This window comes from Martes martes, assembly GCF_963455335.1.
Source record: "Martes martes genome assembly, chromosome: 3".
Taxonomy (NCBI): Eukaryota; Metazoa; Chordata; class Mammalia; order Carnivora; family Mustelidae; genus Martes; species Martes martes.
Genome location: NC_137890.1, coordinates 159,067,866 through 159,080,683, shown reverse-complemented (window position 1 = coordinate 159,080,683; position 12,818 = coordinate 159,067,866). Strand labels below are relative to the sequence as shown.

The window sequence follows — 12,818 nt, the reverse complement described above, 5'->3', positions numbered from 1 at the left end:
ATTAATTTAAATCAATAGATATAAAATTTAAAGCCATGTTTTACATGTCTCTTGATGTAGAGGAGGATTTAAAGTACAGACGTCTAGAGACAAACTTGCATGGGATTGGCATTGGAGTCACCCTACCAATGACTTGGATTTGAGTTTTATTCTACTCTTCCATGAAACAAATCCATGGGACCATACATGTGGTTTGGAACTTCTCTTGGCAGAGCTGTTTCATACAACAGGTCTGAGATGGAACTTTAGGATCTGTATTATTAAATACCTCCCGAGCGGTCCTAACAGTGAGGACTGGAAACCACTGTCTTTATCTTTATAGCCAAAGATACCTTGAGTATGGCGGTGATGCCCAACCACCTGCCACCTGGGCTCTTGCAACAGGGCTTAGGATGCAGCAAACTCTTTCCACACACAAGACTGTGTGTCCTTGCTGCCTTCATCTACAGGCTCAAGGATGAACTCACAATGACTCCCTTAGCCGTGGGTACCACTTACATTAATGTGTCCATTTTATAATTCTGACCATATCTGGATCAACAGCTATTGCAAGCTCCAGGCCCTGAGGTTTTTCTCTTTTACTCATCACCACAACTGGGTTATGATGGAGGCAGATCAGTGAGTCCTCCTACCTGTAAGATTAGTGAGCAAAACCCTGCCCAGTGACCTCCAGACTCTGGCTTCCTCTAACACTTCTCTGATGGTCACAAAAAGAAATAATCTACTCTTACGCTCTGGTTTTAGAGGCTAAAGATCCCATTTCCAATTACAAATCTTAGACAGGACAGAATAGGGCTTATAGAACATGTTTACGCAGAATGCAATTAGGTGTTCATGCAGATATCTAGAAGTTTTTCCAAAAGCCCAGAATGCATTCCCTTCTCTCTTTCCTTCGTTCCACTCCCTCCTTCCTCCTCCTTCTCTCTCCCTTTGTTTCCTGTCTTCTTTCCTTCTTTCTAATAGCATTCACAATCCTATAAGCTCATGGAAACCTTTCCTAACCAACCAGAATATTATTTCTTAGACCTAAGTTACAGGTGAGTGTCTCCTTTGGTATAATGAGAGAGAAAGAAAGAGGGAGAGGGAGGGAGGGATAGAATGGAGAGCGGAGAGAGGTATCAGGGCTGGGAATCAGTATTCTCATTTCCAATGCTGGAGTCATGCATCAGTTAGAGAAGCAGGTCTGGAATAAGATGGAAAGTGGAAACTAAGGCTTGGCCTGCTCGGGGGTGACAGAGAGTGGCCAGAACCATGGCAAACAAAAAAGCCCCTGGCCTCTGTACGGGTAGAGCTCAAGACAACTCTAGACAAGAGTGGCAAGCAAGAATATGAAATAAACACTGCCAGCAAGTCAAATTTTCCAACAGAAGCCAGAAGCCCAGATAGTTACAAGAAATCTCCTGATCTTTTGGTGTTTGCTCCAGCTCTAAATCCTACAAGTACTGTGCCGCCAAAGGAAATAGACAAGCAGGGCCATTATGCCTTGCTGGCTAACCACCTGCAAACGTTCACCTAGATGTTCTCTGTGGCAGGGATGCTCGCTGCTCACCAGAATTGGTTCTCCCTGCTTCTTGGGCATTCAGCTGGACTACAATTCACCACCTTCCCGGAAATGAGGTATGAACAGATGACTGAGTTCTAGCCAACAGAATGTGAGCATAAAGGACAAGTGTCTCTAGTGAGGAAAGAGTTGAAATAAGCAGCTGTTCTTCCGTAGGCTCTCTCTCCACCTACATGAGCCCAGAGGAGGAGTAGAACCACAGCAAGGAAGAGGGCTGTGTCCCTGAATCACCACATGGAAGAGAGTCACCCACTGCCCAGGAACACAGTGTTGGATGGTAACTTGGAAAAACACATGTATAGTGTTTTACAGTTTTTATATTTTAGGGTCTATTAGTTATGGTTCATTTAATACAGTCTCCAGGATCTCTCACCTTTGGCTCTGAAAAATAGTAACCTTTCACCATCCTTGAGATGCCCTTCCTTCAACTGTGAGTGGAAAGCTTTCATTTTTCTTACCAGACATGTTTATCTTTAATTCTGATTACACAAGGTCCCCCGTGCCTATTCAGATATGTTTAGCTAATTTATTAATCAATTGCTTAAAGGCAGAAATTATGATTTCCCAGAGCACTCAGAAAGGTATTTAGGATCAGACTCAGAACCAGGATTATCACATTTCTATTAAGGAAATGTCATTACAGAGGAAAATTTACAAACATTTGAAAAATCCTCTCACATAATCATCAAACAAACAAACAAAGTACAAACTATCTCCCAAGAATAAGATGGTTACTTTTTAGAGAGACCCCTTCCTTAAATGTTTGCTTACTGCCTTTTCTTTTTACCTATGATGAGCTCCCAGGAAGTTTCATATCAGACAAGGAAAAAAAAATGAACTTAAAAAAAATGTTTAACATATGGAAAGACATTGAGAAGATCGGCATTCTAGATTGGATTCCTTCCACAAAAGGGAATTTTGCCACAAAATCCGAGAGTGGGAGAAGTCAGAAGATTTCAAGGCACTTTTCCCAACACCTTTTGCTATATAAGCAAAGATAAAAATTCAAAGAGCATAGCTTGTTGACTTATAATTTTATTTCTTTATGTGCAGTTAGTTTGTTGGAAAATTAAGAAAAAGAGCCGAATGCCATGTGCCAATATGGCACTAGAAGCCAACAGTGAACCATGGCAGATCAGAAAATAAGATCCATCCCTCCAGACAGACTCCTGTGCCTGCCAGCAGCAGCAGTCCCCTCCAGGCAGGGCACCTAAAAGCTTGGTGACAACAATTAAAGAGGGTTAATAACTTTTTCCATTTACTTTCAGCCAATAGGATTTAATTAAGTATACTTTAATTAAAATTTAATCATGCTTTCTTGTGGCTACAGACAGCCTCTGCTGAAAATTTCATTAACTAGTATTTTCTAAAACCGCTTCCCAAATAAAGCTGCCTTACAATGAAAAAATATTTATTATGATGACATTGTATATTTTCCTCAAAAATGGGAAGAGATGGGGGGTGCAGTGAAACAATTACATAAAAGACATTATACAACAAAATGTAGGAGGCTGGTTTGGGGGAATAAGTTCTCCATAAATCAGAGACTTGAGCAAAAAAGCATTTGTTAGATTCAAAATACAGTAACTCTTCATTCAAGTGCCAAGAAATGAGGTGTTCTACATAACCTAACATCTATATTCTGTAGGTCTTTTACTTACTCATTTATACATTTATAGGCAGGTACTGTTCTGAGGACAGTGGTCTAAACCTAAGTGCCAAATCTTTCACTGACCAGGATGAATGAAAATCTTTATTTGCATTCTTGGGATTTTCTTAAACAGAGTGTCTGAGGAAAATGGAGCTGTTTATTGATCACGTTTACTATGGATGTGAACATAAATTGTATTACTGGGCTTAAATGGAGAAGTGCTCCCATGGGCCATTGAGGAATGTGTGATTCTCTACAGAAATGTGGATTTCCCTAAGCCAAACAGTACCATGTCACATCTTCGAAATGTATTTCTGAGCTCTGTCACGACCACAGAACGTGATGCTTGGGCATTGTGGTAGCCGTTTAAGGGCCAAGGATTTTTCTCACCCACTTCTGGACAGACTCGGGTTGTGTTCTGGATGGATGAGGTTGTCAGAAAAGTAACTTCTCAAGAAACAAAGCACCATAATGCAACATTATCTGTACTATCCAATAACAACACACAGTGAAATGGTTACCACTATTACCAAGATTCTATTAATTAGCATTTTAAGAAAATTCTTAGGGGCACCTGGGTGACTCAGTTGGTTAAAGCCTCTGCCTTCGGCTCAGGTCATGATCTCAGGGTCCTGGGATCAAGCCCCCCGTCAGGCTTTCTGCTCAGCAGGGGGCCTGCTTCCTCTTCTCTCTGCCTGCCTCTCTGCCTACTTGTGATCTCTGTCTGTCAAATAAATAAATAAAATCTTAAAAAAAAAATTCTTAGCTTGAAGTTAAATGCAATTCTGAAAATAACTGAAGATTTCTCTAATAAATAAGAAACTTAGTGGGTCTCAAGGTCACTCCCAGAAATCAATTTTAATTGTACAGTTTCTCAAATATAAAAAGTTTGAGACTGCCTTACTGTGTAACAACCCCAGACAACCCCAAATCACACCCTGCGTTTGTGTTTTAAAGTTAGGCCTTCATACTGGCCTCTTTTTTCTTAGAATTTGTTTTTTTATGTTTTTTTGGTGGAAAAAATAAATAGGAACAAAGAAGAAAGAACTGGCTAAAAGTTTTGCCTGTTTGTGTGCTTGTTGTCCCTTTAACAATATGCTTCCTCAGCCAAGTTTAAAATAGATTTGTCCTCAAAGCCTTTAAATCAGGTGTCCAGAGATGCCTGGGTGGCTCAGTCAGTTAAGCGTCTGCCTTCTGCTTGGGTCTTGATCCCAGGGTCCTGGGATCGAGTCCCGCACTGGGCTCCTTGCTTGGCAGGAAGCCTGCTTCTCCTTCTGCCCCTTCCCCTAGCTAACGCACACACGTGCTTGTGCACATGCTCTCTCTGTCTCTCTCTCTAACAAATAAATACAATATTTTAAATAAATAAATAAATCAGGTGTCCAAAAGTTTGAGAAAAATTTATAATTCCCTTTCAAAGGATAACTTTTTGAAGTTCACCCAGAGATGAAGCCATAAGTCATCACAGAGAGGTGCTCTATACCTGTAACCTGGCATGTGACTTCTTAATTTTTCCCTCCTCTGACAAAAGAAACACAAGCCCAGGTTTCGTTATAGCAGAGGAAACTTCTGTGAGAAAGTCACTAAGAACTGACAATAAATCCTCAGCTGTACTCAGCAGCTCTGGATCTTCTACCTGGAGCTGGGAGGGGGCTAAGTGTGGAGAAGTGTCTATCCGGTGTGCTATTCTAAATCTATTTCCATATGAAGAGATTCTTGCAGAAGTACTAACAGGAATCAGCCACCAAGACAGACCAGAGGGTTTCTTTGGCAAGGGTTGGGCCTCATGGTCATGGCAGCCATCAGAAGGTTTATAAAGCAAAGTTGGGGCACATAGATTCAGGCACAAGCTACAAACTGCCATTTACTTTTCACATCAACCCTCCCAGAAAGGTAGGATTATTTCCATTTTACATACCAAAAACAAACAAACAAAGGCTTATTTATTCTAAAACACAGCAAGGCAAGTGGGAAAGACAGAATCAGAAGGCAGGATGGCTAAGCCCCAGGTCACAGTCATTCCCTTCTCTTCCTCTCAGCTGACCCACACTTCAGTACACAATCCTGAGCTCCTTTTCCAAACTCACTCTCCAAACCAATCCTTTGTAACCAACAAGACAAATTAATGACACCAGGGGAAGGAATTAGCATACACTCTGGTTCATGAAAAAAAAAAAAAAAGGTCACCAGGAGTAGAGGGAGAAAGAAAAAGATACATCCATTAAGGAGGAGGTCAGACCTGGGTTCCATCCAATCCAGTCTCTTTGAATTAGGAACTTTGTAACTTTGGGCAAGTAAATTAACCCTTCTAAGCCTCCACTCTTCATAGGTAAAATGCCCAACTTCAGGGTGTCTGTGAGAATAAAGTAAGATAAATCTGACAAGTTCAGGGACCCAGGACACAGGGCAGCCCCCTCCCAACACCCCACCCAGTCACAGAGTGAATTCAACTCCTCAGGTTCTCCGGCCACTGAGTGTCATTTCTTCCAAGGAACACTCTGTCCACACCATCAGCTGTCTTGAGATCTGGCTTTTTTCAAGTAGGAAAATAAAATTCAGAGGGTCTGAACCACACAAAGAGGAAACTTAGACTCCAGAGAGGCAGAGAAAGTGCATATTCAGGGAAGAACAATTTCCGCACCTTAAGTTCCAGGACCCCTTTGCAAGAATAATGAATTGTTCACAATTTTCCTCCAACCACCTTCTCAACCAACAACATGTTGATTGACACAGTCCATTTTATGGGTGGCCCCTCCCTCCAAATTCTAAAGTCCTATGTCCCTGTGCATCTCATGGGTAGACATTATGCCTTCTATCTATTCTCAAATACTTGACATTATAAGATACAGAATGTGTATGATTTTTGTCAATGGGAAAAAACAAACAAACAAACATGCATCATGTAATATGCTGTCTTCGTTAAGCTAGCCAAGGGCCCTTGGTAAAAAACAACCCAGAATTAAATTCACCATCAAACACGATAAACAGCCATACAGAACCTTAGGCCATGGAGGACTTAATAAAGAGTACGCCGGAAACAGAGTAGTAAATCATTAAATTTGGAACCAGAAGAGGCATTTCATTTTACCTTGACTGTCTTAAATTAAAAGTAAGAAAACTGAAACACTGAGGTGAGGTGGGTATGCCTATCAAAATAAAATGAAAGAACAATTTATGATGCTACTCAGACTAAGTTCTGAACTCCCTTCTAAGTGTTCTGTAAGTAGTACAACTTTTCATTCCTACAACCCATTGCGGTTGGCGTTACAACTAGCCCCACTTTACAGATGCAAACAGAAGCTGAAAGAGGCTGAAAAAATCTTCCCAAAGGCTTATCTCTAGCAAGTAATAGAGCCAATGCTACGTGACCCGGAAGTCCACTTTCTTGACCATTGCTCTTGACTGAAAACCTCCAGCGTAGATTTCCCCACCAGGGAAAAACCTTGCTGTTCTTAAATCCTGGCCAGTCCTCCCACCAAGAGTCTAGGGAGCTGTCTGGGCAAGTCAATCAAAAGGTCATTACTTCTTAAGAAGTGTATCCGAAGTCATTGAAGCTGTGTTCAGTTAAAAACAAATCTACAAGTATTTAGGATACAAATAACGAGAATTCTAGAATCAGATATGGAGAGGATGAAGGCATTATTAAAGAATGGGAAAAAATGGAGGGCTTTTTCATTAAATAGTTTTCCTATCACTCAAGATCCACATGCTTGGCATAAAAAGGGGAAATTGAATTAACACAGAAGGGCATATACTGAAATACAGAGGACCCCTCATCATTGTCTGAATTTCAGTGTCAGATCCCAGAGTCCATCACCATTAGTAGGTTTTTGTTGTTGGTTGGTTTGATTTGTTTTCTTTTTCTTTTGCATGTCTTTCCAGAAATTTTCAATGCAGTTATGAGCATAAAGAGATCTTCTATTTCCTTTTTTTATACAAATGTGATCACACTAAATTACTATATTATAGCTTCCTTTTTTCTTACAGTATATTGAACATTTTCCCCTAATAGCAGCACACAGAGCATCTTATCTCCCCCTCCCCTTCTCCTCTCTTTCTCCCTCCTCCTCTCCCCCTCTCCCTTTGTCCTCTGTCCCTCTCCTTCGTTTAAGCTCTGTAGTATTGTCTTAAATCCTGGCACCATAATTTCATTAGTCATATATGGATATTTAGGTTGTTTCTAGCAGCTCGACTATACTGTTGTTTTTAATACAAACAATACAGAAAAGTACAAGAATTGGGGCAACTGTGAAATAAATTTACAGAAGGGAAACTGCCTTGTCAAGAGAGTGCACCTTATTTTTCTCTGCACCTATTGCCCAAACCCTCCTAAAAGAGATCAGAGCGACTTACACTCCCACAAAAAAGCAACGAAAGTATCTATGATGCCTGGCTCCCATAGCACTGGGCTTCATTTCACTTCGTAAGCACTACCTACCTGACAGATGGGTGTAAAAGATGCCTACTACTGCTATATTTTCCAGCTCTTTCACTGAATAAGGTTGAACATCTTTTTGCTTGTTTATTGGAAATGTATACTTTCCTTCTATTAAGTCTATGTATGAATTTTTTGCCCATTTTTCTACTGGATTGTTCGTCGTTTTCCCATTGACTGTGAAAGTACTTTAAATATCCACAAAATAGACCCTTTGTTGGTCAAATGTTTGCACTACATCTTTCTCCAAAATGAACTGTGTAGAGCTAACTTCAAATCAGGAATTTGGTTTAACATAAGTCCAAATATGTGCACAGACATAACAGGAGAAATTTTACTGTAAAATCAGAAAAAAATTAAATTAAAAAGTTGAACTTATAATCAGTCTCCAGTTAATGTACCAGTGGTCTCCAGCCTATTAGCACAGAATGAGTCACATAGCCAGTCACCTGCAATGCCTTGTTATTACAGTCTCTAAGTAGTGAAAATGTATTTTAAAATACAGTTCAAATCAAAATAAATTGTGGGACACCTGCATCACCTCTGCCAAATATGGCTTGGAAATCAATGAACACCAGGATGAAGCCAACAGAACATAACTTTTCCTATAGAAGAGAATGTATTGGTCTTTTTTCAGTTTTGACATGTGGCTTTAAGAAGAGCTATTCTCAGAAGGTGAAGTCTTTAAAACTTGGCCTTGTGACCATGATCAAAAAATACTAGACAGCAGCAGAACAAAATATAAACATTGTTCTTAAAAACAGCAAATGGCAAATACGTTGCCTGTCATATGGGTCCCCTCAATTTTCCCAGGGGCCATTTTCATACTGGCTTGAGTAGGAGAAGAAGACACATACGTTCATCTGAAGGTTTCTCCTCCAAGTTCAGAATGTGATACTGCCAGTCTGCTTCTCAGCCCCAGCACCCATCATCCTTGTGCTTCATGGGTTCTTGTGACTCCCAAAATAATGGGATCAGAAGGAAACACAGGGACTCAAGAAAGAAGAATATCCCACCATCAGGATGGCCAGCATATAAATAATCCCACGACCCAAAGAAAAGATCAGTAAACTGACGAAGATGCTAAGACTGAATAATAAGTATATTTGGGCCTTGGATTTTGATCTTTCAAAAAATATGCAGGTAATCCTCAAGCTGTCCAACTCTTAAAAAGTAAATAACTGTAACACTTGGCTGCTTTTGACACATTAAAACAGTTTTTACAAAGTATTTTTTTAAGTAATATTCTACTATGGCGGGAAAATAAACCAGACACAAGACCCAGAAATAAAATCAAAACAGTAGTATGCCACTTTGCAGAATGAGGACACCTAAACTCAGAAAGAAGTAACTGACCCAAAGCCACAAATGACATTATTATTATTGTCATTGTCTATCTAGTTTGCAAAGTCCTTTCCTGAAAAGGCACCTAAAAGTTGTCATATTTTTTAAGATTTTTTAAAAATAAACATTTTTTTTCACTTAGAATTTTTACTGAGTTACAACTTACATACTGTGATATGCACATATCCAACTTTTGTTGTATCGATCCACTTTTTAAATAGATCAAAACCCTACACAACCACAGCTCAGAGGTACACATTCCAGTCTCCTGGGGCAGGCTGGCCACAAGTGTCCTCAACTTTCTGTTAGCCTCTCTGCTGCTGCAGACTCCTGCAGACAGAGCCCATTTCTATCCAGGACCTACAAAGGCAAAACCCATCAGCGCTCTAGGATACTCTAGAAAACTCCATCCCAGATAATAAAGCAAAGCATGGAACACTCCATCAAAATGAATGTCTACACTAGGTAAGCTCCAAATTTAATTTCTTTTATGCTGATGAGGTTTATGGGTCTTTGAAAATATGAAGCTCAGCTGTTTGGGATTTGCTTTGTTTGTTTTGCTTTAATTAATGATAGTGCCTTTCTGGAAAGAAAACAGCCCTGAGAAGAAATGCAGTCAGACATGATCTATTCAAAGCCTCTCATTTGGCCCTGGCTCTGAAGTAAACACGATTCCTTAATCTCACTCCAAGTCAGAGAATGGGGAGGAGGAGGCAACAAGTGCCTCCACCTGAAAACAGAGACTTCAAAGAAAGGATGAGACTCTGCCCAAGTGCCAGGACAGGAGAGAAGGGCAAGATATGGTTGGCAATTGTGGAGAGGAACCAGGATTGGTGGCTTCAAATAATACTCTGATACCCAGCACACACTACCAAGAGTTGTTTCCCAAACCCCTCACAGTTATAGTGCATTAATTTAGACCTAACTCATTCAGATTTCGTGGTAATTACCTGTCATCACCCATCGCCTTATCCTAGCATTCCCAGGTACTTCTGAACACAGTCCCAGTTCTGTCTTTACAGCTTTGTTTTCCAATTCCAATCATGGACCCTCTAGTCACCCCAAAAGTTCTTCACTCTTCCACGCCCTTGTGTTGTCTCCTTTACCTAGCATGTCCCCAAGATTGAGCCCGAATGTCACTCCCTCTGGGAATACTCCCGAACTCCCACTGCAGACTGTTGGTTGTCTCCTCCACTGCACACCCCAAAACCTTTGTATGTACCCTCTATGATAGCCCTTTATTTTCAGTACCTGATTATTATTCTCCACTATATTCCCCACTCAGTGGCCAAAAGGGGTCCAGAGACAGCAGGTGCTTGAAAAACAAATACTAATACAAACATCATGACACAGACTGGCACAGATTATCTCATGAAATCATTATACTTGAAATGAACTTGCCCACAATTTTGCTTCCTGAGCAAAAACAGTGTAAAAAAAAGTCATGACAACAAAAGAAATATAAAAAAGAAAAATCAATGACCCTCTTCTCATATTTCATTTTCTCTTATTCCCATTCATATCATGTCCACACACTGACAAGTTGTACAAGCTGCATTCACAGGGTAACTCTTCCCGCACGTGCTCTGGGAATCAGTTATGAAGCCAAGAAGGATCTGAGGCAGTGACAGAACAACACAGAGAAGAGGCCAGATCAGGGTCAGCAACAACGTGGAGGGCCAAAATGTTGACCAAAGGCAGGATGGGGCAGACAGGTGTCAGAGGGAGGAGCAGACAGACTGGACATCCAGGATCTGAAACCAGGTAGATGGGCCCAGTAGGGATGTGGGTGCCATATACAGAAGAAAGGTTTGGAGTCCTGGGACTCAGGGGAGAAGAGTGGAGTGGACAGACTGCTAAGGTCCAAAAGCACAGGCTCAGAAGTGGGGGAGAAGGAGCTACACTTACAAGTTGAAAGATGAGTATCAGGGACAAAGACCAATATGCCCAAATTTTGCCCAGAATATTGATTGGTGCAACAGAACCTCTCTATGGATCTTCATAGAGTCGGATTAATGTATCTTGGTCCACTCTCCTTTCTTTGTAGTCAAGGTTCCTAAAGTCTTCCTCAACTGAATTCTCATTTTCAAAAATCAGGATGTGTTAAACTGAAACCTCTTAAAGTCAGTCTCTCTTATCACTACACAAATACACAATTATTCATTTCAGTCCAAGCTTTAAACAGCACTAGAGAAAATCCCTCATTCAAGAATCAAATGGGACCACAGAGATCATTTATGTCAGGGCTTTTTTTTTTTTTTTTTTTTTTAGATGAAATGGAAGGGAGAGACTTGCCTAGGCTCATGTGGCTAGTAAGCATTGGGCCACAACTAATAATACCTCACAAAAATGTGGGTCAGACTCTGCACAGATCACTCCACATATGTGATCAACTTTAAACCCCACAACATCTTGAAACCTCTTTAACATAAAAAATGAGGCCCCAAAACATCGGGCAACCTGTACTGAACTTGCACATGGCAAGTAGCCAAGTGAAAGAGCCCCAGACAGAGAGGCATCTTGGTTCCACAAACATTGTAATAAATTCTAACAAAAGGATTGTACAACCAGTGAGGAAAACGAGTCACAGAAAGCCAAAATGGACCACACTCTCCAGTGAACCTACAGGCAGTAAGGCTGGGGAACCCAATGGGGTGGAGGCGGGATCTGGAACTCCCAACCCCCAGCAGGAGGCAACAGTCAAGGTCCAGCCTGGCAAACAAGGGTTCTGTAAGTATAGTTGGCTCCCCTAGCTGAATTGAGTCTTTTCGAGGACCAACGGTCTATTAGCACTCTGGGTCTTTAAACTCAGTGCTTTCATGTATCAAACAACATACCATTTCCCCATTAATGCAAATTAATGAGGTGTTGTTATAGGTTTTTTAGTTGCCTTGGTGTAAAATTAAAACTAAATAAATAAAACAGTAATTGGAAAACTCAAATAAGGAAGCCATTTAGTTTAAAACTGTCAATGTTTACACCAGTGCTTTACTTCCTACGGTTTTACTGTGTCACTCTGACTTGGTTTTTTTAACTAAAAATTAAAAAGAAAAACAACTTACTTTTCCCAAAATTTAACCAGATTGCTTCAACCCAAAAATATTTTCAAAAATATTCCCAAACCCTCCATCCCACTAAATTGGCAGCTGGGCATAGGCTTGTTTCCTTGTGTTGCTACTTAACGGCATTATGTACATACATCTGGTATCCTCACACAGATTTAATCTCAGTTAAAGAGCAGATATTTTAGTTTACACATTTTTGAAAAGAGCGACTAACTCATCCTGGTTGGTCCAGGACTTTCCTGACTGGGGCACTGAGCAGTCTGCATCCTGAGAATGCCCCAAGTCCCAGGCAAACTGGGACAGTTGGATGTTCTATCTTTGAGCTTCTTAAAGTCTGGAACAATTTGGCATCATCCCCTCCCTTGAGTTTCTCACCCCACAGTCATGTGGGCTCTGTCCCCTCTCCTCACTCCATGCTCCACCAGAACTGTATCATCCACGATCCAATGACCCAACCAAAGTCCTTCTGTTGGGCTCCTATCTTCTGGACCTGCAGCCCTGGTCAGCTCTCCTGTCCACTCCTTCCTTCTTAAGACTCTTTCTTCACTCTTTTTCCACATTTGCCTCTAACTTTTTCATCAATTCCTCTTCACAACCATCTCTAACCTTGGACTTTCCCAGGGTTTTGGCCCCTGCTGACCCTTTTTCTCCTAAGACAAATGTTCCCCGGGCGTCCTCCAACCTTTCAACTTCAGCTACACACATAAGCCAACACACCCAACCATCCACCATTCCCTCCCACCCAAGGACAAGACCATATTC

At 40.9% G+C, this 12,818-nt stretch overlaps 1 protein-coding gene across 2 annotated transcripts in view; it reads right to left on the bottom strand.

Moving 5' to 3' along the window:
• PID1 (phosphotyrosine interaction domain containing 1) overlaps positions 1 to 12,818 on the bottom strand; it is a 223,359-nt gene that overhangs the window by 163,535 nt on the left and 47,006 nt on the right. The window lies entirely within an intron of this gene.